The following is a 10957-nucleotide window of genomic DNA, read 5'->3' as shown; positions in this document are numbered from 1 at the left end:
TGTGCAGGAGGCAGCCGATCAATGATTCTCTCTTATCATTGATGTGTCTATCTCTCTCTCCCTCTCCCTTTCTCTCTGAAATCAATAAAAATATATTTTTAAAAATAAATAAATAAACCTTTGTCACAGACAATAGTATGGTGAAGGCCTGGGGAGGGGGCGGGAGCAAGGTGGAGAGGGTCAATGGGGAGGGGGGGGGGAAGGGGGCATCTGTAATACTTTCAACAATAAAGATAAATTTTTTAAAATAATAAAAAAATAAACCTTTGTGCATTATGCTTTTTCTACATATGAGTGTTTAGGATAGATTCTCAAAACTGAAATTTGTAGGGATGAGCATTTTTTTTAGGTTGTTGATGTTGTTTTGGGTTTTCTACAATGTTTTTGAAGGTTTTTTGTTTGCTATAGCAGTTCATATGCGCCAGTTGCTTGTCACACACCCTCTTTGCACTTGGGGACAATCATTTTGAAATCTTTGCTAAGTGAGTAAAAACATACTTAATCTCGATTATTTTAAAAATTAACTTTAACAGCATTATTGAGATACTAGAGGCCCAATGCACGAAATTCATGCAAGGGGCTCGGCCCTCGCAGCCCCAGCTTCATTCAGAAGATCGTCCAGAAGGTCTATTGGCTGTCTGGTCTAATTAGCATACTATGCTTTTATTATTATAGATACTTCACCTACAATACAATTGGTTTTCAGTATAATTCAAGATATGTATGACCATCACCAGTCAAAATTAGAACACCTTTATCACCTAAAAAAAATCCTATAACCTTTACCTACCACCCCTTCCTGACCATCCCCCCACAGCCCTAAGAAACCACCAGTCTACTTTCTGTGTATAGATTTTCCTATTCTGGGCATTTCCTATAAATGGAATCATAGTGTGTGGTCTTTTGTGACTGGCATCTTTCACTTAGCATAATATTTTCAAGATTCATCCATGTTGGAAATCACCTTACTCATTCTTATGGTTGAGTTTTATTGCGCTGAGTGGATATACAACATTTTGTTTATCCATTCAGCAGTTGGCAGGCACTTGGGTTGATTCCATTTATGGGCTGTAATGAACAAGCTGCTATAAACATTTGTCCAGTTTTTGTGTGGACATACGTTTTCATTTCTCTTGGGTAATCCCTAAGAGTAGATTTGCTGGCACTTGGTAATTCTGTTTGATACTTTGAGGAAACTCCAGACTGTTTTCCAACGTGGCTATGCCATTCTGCATTCCACCAGCATGTCTGAGGGCTCTAATACTCCACGTCCTCAGCAGTACTTGCTATTGCCCTTTTTGTTTTAATTATTATTATAGCCCTCTACTGGGTATGCAGTAGTGTCTCATTGTGGTTTTGATTCACAGTTCCCTGAGGACTAATGATTTTGAACATCTTTTCATGTGCTTGTTGGCCATTCCTACATCTTCTTTGGAGAAAACATGTCTATTCAAATCCTTTGCCCCTGTTTAAATTGGATTCTTTGCCTTTTTATTTTCTTTTTAAAAATATTTTATTTTAGAGAGGGAGGAAAGGAGAGGGATAGAGAGATAGAAACATCGGATTGTCTGCCTCCTGCACGCCCCCACTAGGGATCAGGCCCGAAACCTGGGCATGTGCCTGACCAGGAATTGAACTGGTGACCTCTTGGTTCATGGGTTGACGCTCAACTACTGAGCCACACCAACCAGGCTGCCTTTTTATTTTCAAGTTGTAAGAGTTTCTTATATCTTTAGATAAAGTTTCTTATCAGATGTGTGATTTTCAAATATTTTCTCCTACTTTACTTTCTTGATGATGTCATTTGATGCACAAGTATTTTTAATTTTGATGAAGTCCAATTTATGTATTTTTTCTTTGGTTGCTTGTGCTTTTGAAGTCATCTAAGAAACATTTGCCAAGTCCAAGGTCATGAAGAATTACCTCTATGTTTTCTTCCAAGAGTTGCATAGTGTTAGCTCCTACAGTTAGGTCTTTGGTCCATTTTGAGTTTTGTTTTTTTGTTTTGTTTTTATGTGGTGTGAGGTAGGGGTCTGTACAGAAAGAGTTAACATAACAGGTTCAAACAGCTAACCTTGTAAAAGCCTGCTTACCAAAAATGGCCTTTGGCTGGAGTTTGGAAACAGATTTCAGGCTGTTTCCCACTGTGCCTACATTGTTTATACAAACAATGTGGTTTATGCTGGACACCTGCTTTCCTTCTGAAGGTCTGGAATTTTGGTACTTGCTAGGCAGGCTCATGTGACCAGCCCCAATAAGAATCCTGACACTGAGTCTCTAATGAGCTTCCCTAGTTGGCAACATTTCACACACGTTGTTCCAACTCCTTGCTGGGGGGATTAAGCATATACTATGTGACCTCAATGGGAGAGGACCCTCGGAAGCTCACATTTGGTTTCCCATGGACTTCGTTCACACCATGAGCCTTCTTTTGCCCTTTGCTTATTTTGCTTTGCTTTCTTTCACTCGAGTAAATCATAGCCAAAAGTATGACTATGCTGAATTATGTGAGTCTTCCTGCAAATCGTTGAAATTGGGTGTGGTCTTGGGGCCCCCCATCACAGGGTCCAACTTCATTCTTTTCCATGTGCATATCGAGTTGTCCCAGCACCATTTATTGAAAAGATTTCCCCTACTACTTTGTTTTGGTACCTTGTTGAAAAAATCAATTGACGGTAAACGGAGGGGCTCATTTCTAGACTCTCAGTTTGACTCTATGCCAGTAAAACACTGTCTTGATTACTGTAGTTTTGTAGTGAGTTCTTGAAATTGGGAAGTGAATCCTTTGTTCTCCTTTTTCAATATTGTTTTATGAATTTTAAGATGAGCCTGCCAATTGCTGTAAAGAAGCCAGCTGTGATTTTGATAGGGATTGCACTGAATCTGTAGGTCAGTTTACAGAGTATTGCCATCTTAACAATATTAACTCCTCTGATCCATGAATATGGAATGTCTTTCCACTTATTTAGGTCATTGCTGTGTGTGTGTTTTTAATGGTAGCCACTAGACACATGTGGCTATTAAACACATGAAATGTGGCTACTCTGAATTAAGATGTACTTTTTCAAATGTTTTTATTGATTTTTAGAGAGAGGGGAGGGAGAGAGAGATAGAAACATCGATGATGTGCTGATTGGTTGCTCAGTCGTTAGAGCATCAGCCTATGGGCCGAAGGGGCTTGTGTTCGAATCACCATCAAGAGCACATACCTCAGTTGCAGGTTCAATCCCCGGCTTCAGTCTGGCATGTGCAGGAGGCAACTAATCAATGTGTCTCTCACATCGATGTTTCTCTCTCTCTTTCTCTCCCCCCCCCCCCCCCGCCCCTTCTCCCTTCCATTCTGCCTGGTAATCAATGGGAAAAAATATTCTCAGGTGAGGATTAAAAAAAGAAAAGAAAAACTGATGGTGATGAGAGAAACATCAATCGGCTGCCTCCTGCATGTCCCCTTCTGAGGAATTGAGCCCCAAACCCAGGCATGTGCCCTGACCGCAAATCAAACCAGTGATCTCTTGGTGCATGGGTGGACTGCACCCATTCCATTGTATATATGTACCACTTCTTTATCCCTTCGCCTATTGATGGACACTTAATTTGCTTCCATATATTAGCTATCTATATATATAAAAGCCTATGATGCACACTGACCACCAGGGGGCAGATGCTCAACGCAGGAGCTGCCCTCTGGTGGTCAGTGCACTCCCACAGGGGGAGCCAGACACCAGGCTCACGTCTGGCGAGCCTACTGAGCAGCAATGATGAAAGAGAATCATTGATCGGCTGCCCCCTGCACACCCCACACTGGGGACTGAGCCCGCAACCCAGGCATGTGCCCTGACCAGGAATCAAACCCTGACCTCCTGGTTCATAGATCGATGCTCAACCACTAAACCACACTGGCCAGGCAGTTTGTGTGTCTTTCCATCGGAAGTGAGTATCTTTTTTTTTTTTTTTTTAAATATATTTTATTGATTTTTTACAGAGAGAAAGGGAGAGAGATAGAGAGCCAGAAACATTGATGAGAGAGAAACATCGATCAGCTGCCTCCTGCACACCCCCCACTGGGGATGCGCCCGCAACCCAGGTACATGCCCTTGCCCGGAATCGAACCTGGGACCCCTCAGTCCGCAGGCCGATGCTCCATCCACTGAGCCAAACCGGTTTCGGCGGAAGTGAGTATCTTGTAGGCAGCATATGTAAGGATCTCGTTTTCTTATCCATTCAGCCAACCTATGTCTTTTAATAGGAGTATTTAGTGTATTCAGTGTCATTGTTGATAGATGTGTAGTTATGGACATTTTCATATTTGTAGTTTTTTCTTCTTCTTCTTAAAGAAGACTCTTTAACATTTTTTGTAATACTGGTTTGGTGGTGATGAACTTCTTTAGCTTTTGCTTGTTTGGGAAGCTCTTTATCTGTCCTCCGCTTCTAAATGATAGCTTTGCTGGCTAGAGTAATCTTGGTTATAGATCCTTGCTTTTCATCACTTTGAATATTTCATGCCAATCCCTTCTGGCCTGGCAATTGTTTTTTAAATTTCATTTTTGGATTGTTCATTACAAGTGTATAAAAATACAGTTGAGCCCTAACCAGTTTGACTCAGTGGATAGAGCGTCGGCCTGCAGACTGAAAGGTCCCAGGTTCGATTCCAGTCAAGGGCACGTACCTTGGTTGCGGGCACATCCCCAGTGGGAGGTGTGCAGGAGGCAGCTGATAGATGTTTCTCTCTCATTGATGTTTCTGACTCTCTATCCATTTCCCTTCCTCTCTGTAAGGAATCAATAAAATATATTTTTTAAAAATACAGTTGATTTTTATCTGCTGATATTTTACCCTCCGATATTGCTGAACTTGTTATTATTTCAAATAGGTTTGTATAGAATCCTTAGGATTTTCTATAGACAAGATTATGTCTTCTGAAAACCTCTCTAATCTGGATGCCTTTTATTTCTCTTTATTGCCTGATTGCCCTGGCTAGAACTTCCAACACAACATTGAACGGAAGTGGCAAGAGTGGACCTTCTTGTCTTGTTACTCAGCGTAGGGGGAAAGCTTTCCGCCTTTCATCATTAAGTATGATGTTAGCTGTGGGGTTTTTGTAGATGCCCTTTATCCTGTTGAGGAAGTTCCCTTTGAATCCAGGTTTGTTACATGTTTTTATCATGAAGGGGTTTTGGATGCTGTCAGTTTTGTTGGGGTTTTTTGTTTGTTTTTGTTTTGGTTTGTGTTTTGTTTTGTTTTGTTTTTTGCAGTTATTCAAATGATCATGTGGTTTTTGTTCTTTATTCTATTGAAACGATGTATTACATTAATTCATTTTCATATTTAAACCTGCTTTGCATTCCAAATAAACCCCACTCGGTCATAGTCTATGTATTAGATTTTCTAGTGTTTTGTTCAGGAGATTTTTGTGTCTATATTCATAAGAGATGTTGGTCTGTAGTTTCCTTGTGTCGTTTTTGTCTGGTTTTGGAATCGGTAATATGGGCTTTATACAACATGTTGGGAAATATGCCCTTCCCTATTTTTTTGGAACAGTTGGTGAAAAACTGGTGTAAATCCTTCTATAACTGGTTGTAGAATTAACCAGTAAAACCATCTGGATCAGGCCTTTTCTCTGTGGGAAGTTTTGCTACATGTGGTTTTTAAGCACTTGAAATAACTGAGAAATTGAACTTTTAATTGTATTTAATATTAATTAGTTAAGTTAAATATAATAAGCCACAGGTGGCTATTATTTACTGTCCTGAACAGAGGGGTCTAAAGAGTGGTTCTCTGTGGGGTGGCATTGCCCCACTGTGGTCATTTTGGAAGTCCGCGGGTGTTTGAATCTCACTGTGAATGGAGGGTAAGGGCCAAGCCATCCTGCCAAGTGCATTATCCTGTATAGAGAACAATCATCCCACTCCTGAGTGGCTTTTCGGTACCCTCCCCGGCCTCAGACATCTAACAATACGGGCCAAGAATCTAACTTCATTTTAGGCATGAGCCCAAAGTATATCTTGCTTGGTTTTAATATACACTGAATTTTCCAGGAATTCAACTATGATGTACACTGAAGGACAACTGTGTTTGATTTGTTGGGATCTTTACCAAGAGCTGTTCACTCTCTGTGGAAAACCCCCTCAGTGAAGGCAACACCCAGCAAACCTCATTGTTTTCTAGCTGCACTGTAGCTACCTCGTTCGTTGTGACTCTGAGTAATCAGTTGTCCCCTTATCCAAAGGGGATTCTTCCAAGGCCCCCTGCTGGATGCCTGAAACTGTGTATAGTACTGAACCCTACATATCCAATGTTTTTTCCTATACATACATACCTATGATATGTTTAATTTATAAATTCTACCCAGGTGGGGGAAGAAATTAATAATGAAATAAGCCCTAGGCAGTTTGGCTCAGTGGATCGAGAATCGGCCTGCGGACTGAAGGGTCCTGAGTTCGATTCCGGTCAAGGGCACATGCCTACATTGCGGGCTCGATCCCCAGTGGGGGGCGTGCAGGAAGCAGCCAATCAATGATTCTCTCTCATCATTGATGTTTTTATCTCTCGCTCTCCCTTACTCTCTGAAATCAATAAAGACCACCAACTCACACCATACACAAAAATAAACTCAAAATGGATAAAAGACTTAAACGTAAGACGGGAAACCATAAAAATACTAGAGGAATCCACAGGCAGTGAAATTGCAAACATATGCCGAAGGAATTTCTTCTCTGATAATGCTCCTAGGGCAATGGAAACTAAAGAGAAAATAAACAAATGGGACTACATCAAAATAAAAAGCTTTTGCACAGCAAAGGAAACCATCAACAAAACAACAAGAAGACCCACTATATGGAAGAACATATTTGCCAATGATACCACTGATAAGGGTTTAATTTCCAACATTTACAGGGATCTCATGAAACTTAACAAAAGGAAGATAAACAATCCAATAAAAAAATGGGCAGCGGACCAAGATAGGCACTTTACGAAAGAGGACATACAGAAGGCCGAAAGACATATGAAAACATGCTCAAAGCCACTAATTATACAAGAGATGCAAATCAAAACGACAATGCGTTATCATCTCACACCTGTCAGAACGGCTATTATCAACAAATCAACAAACAACAAGTGTTGGAGAGGATGTGGAGAAAAAGGAATCCTTCTGCACTGCTGGTGGGAATGCAGACTGGTGCAGCCACTGTGGAGAACAGTATGGAGCTACCTCAAAAAACTAAAAATGGAACTCCCATTTGACCCAGGATATATGCACCCCTATGTTCATAGCAGCACAATTCACCAAAGCTAAGATTTGGAAATATCCTAAGTGCCCATCAGCAGATGAGTGGATTAGAAAACTGTGGTACATCTACACGATGGAATACTATGCTGCTGTTAAAAAGAAGGAACTCTTGCCTTTTGCAACAGCATGGATGGAACTGGAGAGCATTATGCTAAGTGAAATAAGCCAGTCAGAGAAAGATAAATACCACATGATCGCACTCATTTGTGGATTATAGAGAACAACATAGACTGATGAAAAGGGACAGATCCAAAGACTGAGAAACAGCCATCAGGCTATCAATCCCCAGAAGGAAAGTAGGAGAGGGTGGGGATAAGGGGAAGAGATCAACTGAAGGACTTGTAACATGTATATAAGCCAAACCAATGGACATGGACAACAGGGGAATGGGAGCATGAGTGTGCGGGACGGGGGAGGGGGGAGGTTGGGGGTTAATGGGGGGGGATGAGGACACATTTGTAATACCTTAACTAATAAAAAAATAATAATAATGAAATAAAACATTATAACAATATCCTGTATGATAAAAGGCTAATATGCAAATAGACCGAACAGCATAACGACTGGTTGCTATGTTGCGCACTAACCACCAGGGGGCAGACACTCAACACAGGAGCTGCTCCCAGCCCGCAGGCCCCAGGCCAGCCAAGGTGGGTGCCAGCAGGGGCCCCCCAATCGCCCTGCCAGTTGCCCCACAGATTAGCCCTGATTGCTGGCCAGGCCTAGGGACCCTACCTGTGCACAAATTTTGTGCACCAGGCCTCTAGTATTGTAATAAAAGTTATGTGGATGTGGTCTCTCTCAAAATATCTTATTATACTATACTTACCTTTTCACTCAAAGGAAGCACTTTATGGCTTCCCTGTGGCATATCTGAGTTGCCAGCATCACTACTCTTGCACCTTGGGGCCATGATTAATTAAAATAAGGATCGTGAGCACAAGCACTGCGACACTGTGACAGTCAATCTGATAACCATGCTACCCAGAAATGATGTGCAATTTAAAACTTATGAATTTTTTATTTCTAGAATCTTCTATTTTAACATTTTTGGAGCAGGTTTGACCATGGGTAACTAAGAGGATGCTACTGTATATAAAACTGCTAAGTATATATACAGCATGAGACAAAAGTAGGTTTACAGTTGTGAGTACATGAATCAGTTTAGTCTTGTATTATTATTGAATTATTTTCCATTTGAACAACTGTAAACCTACCTTTGCCTCACCCTATTTATACATACCTATTTCAACATGTCAAATATAAAGAAAAAAGCCTAACATTTTTTCATAGTATAATTATCTTGTCATAAACCTAAACTATGTCATTTCAAGCAGATGCAAATCTCTAACTTCTCTGTATCTTATAGGGAAATCATGTCTCAACATTTACATAATTAAATACATGTTTTTATTTTTAAAATTCCTTTTTCTCCTTTATAAATATACTTAAGAGCATGACAGGATTAACTGAAGCTGAATATATACTTACCCTATGGCCCACCTATCCCACCCAAGAGTGTAAGTATTCATGTCCACAAAAAAAACATAAAAAAATGTTGATAGAAACTTTATTCAGAATAGCCCCAGACCAAAAGCAAGCCAAATCAAAAGAAGAATTAATACATTGCTGCATAGTCACACAATTGAAGACTATTCAGCAATCAAAAAAGAAGCAACCACAAGTATATGTAACAACATATATGAATCTCATAGGCTTCTGAAACAAGCTAGTCACACAAAAAAATAGACATGCCTTATAATTCGGTTTATATGAAGCTCAAGAACAGGCAAAACAGCCCTGACCGGTGTGGCTCAGTTGATTGGGAGTTGTCCCATACACCAAAAAGGTCACTGGTTCCATTCCCTGTCAAAGCACATGCCCAGGTTTCGGACTCAATCCCTGATAGGGGGCGTGCAGGAGGCAGCTGATTGATATTTCTTTCCCTCTCTTTAAAAAAAAAAAATCAATAAAAATATAATTTTTAAAACAACAGTTGGTATGCTTAGCTGTATGTATGTTGTCTTTCAATAATAATAAGAACACATTATTGAAAACAAACTATGTGAAATGCATTGAGGGGGATACTAAGATGTATAAGAAGATATTATCCTTGTCTCGAGCTTGGGGCAATTTGGGAAAATAAAACACACACAAAATAAAATAGTGTGAGTCAGAAGTTAAATTATCTATGACTTTCATGAAGTGTTTCAAGATATTTGTAGTTTTTTTTTAAGAGATATTTGTTTTTAAAATGAGGCATTGGGTCTTCCAATGCTGAGACCTCAGTAGCTAGAGACAAGTGAATACTTAGGACTTAAGTCCCAGAGAGGAATCCTAATGCTACCCCCTTCCCCCCGCCACTATGCTCCATTCTCTGCCTCCTCTCAATCCACTCCTTTTCCACTATTATGATGTATCCTGCTATGGTCAACATTAGAAAATAAAGCAATACCTCCAGAAAAATCTTCTGTGGCCGCTAAATTAGAGGACCTACTTTCAGGGCCTCACTCTGACACTAGCTCGGCCATCACCTGCCCTTTCACAGTCTTGGTTTTCTCATCTGTAAAATGAGGTTAGTAATATCTGCTGCTCCCGCCCACCTGAAGTCTGCCATGAGTTTCAAATGACTTTATGCTTTTGGAATTGCTACTTAAACGCCATAATGACCATCAGCGTGCTGCTCGTTGGTCGCATGATTACAGGCACTTGCAGAGAAGCAACCTGTAAGGGAAATGGGACGCCCACATGAACTGGCCACACCAGACTGATCAAAGCTCCTCCAGGGTGTACTTCCTGCTCTGGACCGTTAAGGACCCATTAAAACCCAGGCCTTAACTAAACTCACCCATTTAACACACCCATGCTCTGCCCTTCCGGTGTGGCTCCACAGCTGAGCGTGGACCCATGGTCTAGGAGGTCACGTTCCCGGTCAGGGCACATGTCCGGGTTGCAGGCTCAATCCCGAGTAGGAGGCGGGCAGGAGGCAGCCGATATCAATGACTCTCTCTCATCATTGATGTTCCTCTCGCTCTCTCTTGCCCTTTTCCTCTCTCTGACATCAATAAAAAAACATATTTAATAAATCAATAAAAAACACCCATGACCTGTTTTTCACAGCCGGCGCCAAGCCATGGTCATCTCTCAGAGCAAGAGAAAGACCCACCACAGAAGCGAAAACATGAGCTGGGGTGCCCTGCGGCCAGCACTGGGGTTGCCCCGAGGCGCGCACACAGTCCACGTGCAGGAGGCAACAAGAAGTACCCAGCCTTGAGGCTGGACGGGGACAACTTCTTCCGGGGCTCCGAGAGTTGTACGGGCAACACAGGGATCATTGATGTTGTCGACCGCGCACCCAGCCGCGAACTGGTGCGCACCTAGACCCTAGAAAAGAGCCCTCGGGCTCACTGACAGCGCACCGAACCGCAGCCGCAGGGTCCCACTGGGCCAGTGATGGCGAACCTTTTGAGCTCGGCGGGTCAGCATTGAGAAAAACCCTAACTTAACTCTGGTGCCGTGTCACATATAGAAATTTTTTGATATTTGCAACCATAGTAAAACAAAGTTGTATATTTTTGATATTTATTTTATATAGTTAAATGCCATTTAACAAAGAAAAATCAACCAAAATAATGAGTTTGCGTGTCACCTCTGACACGCGTGTCATAG

This window comes from Myotis myotis, unplaced genomic scaffold, assembly GCF_014108235.1.
Source record: "Myotis myotis isolate mMyoMyo1 unplaced genomic scaffold, mMyoMyo1.p scaffold_m19_p_35, whole genome shotgun sequence".
In the NCBI taxonomy this organism is placed as follows: domain Eukaryota; kingdom Metazoa; phylum Chordata; class Mammalia; order Chiroptera; family Vespertilionidae; genus Myotis; species Myotis myotis.
This window is presented reverse-complemented; position numbering follows the sequence as displayed.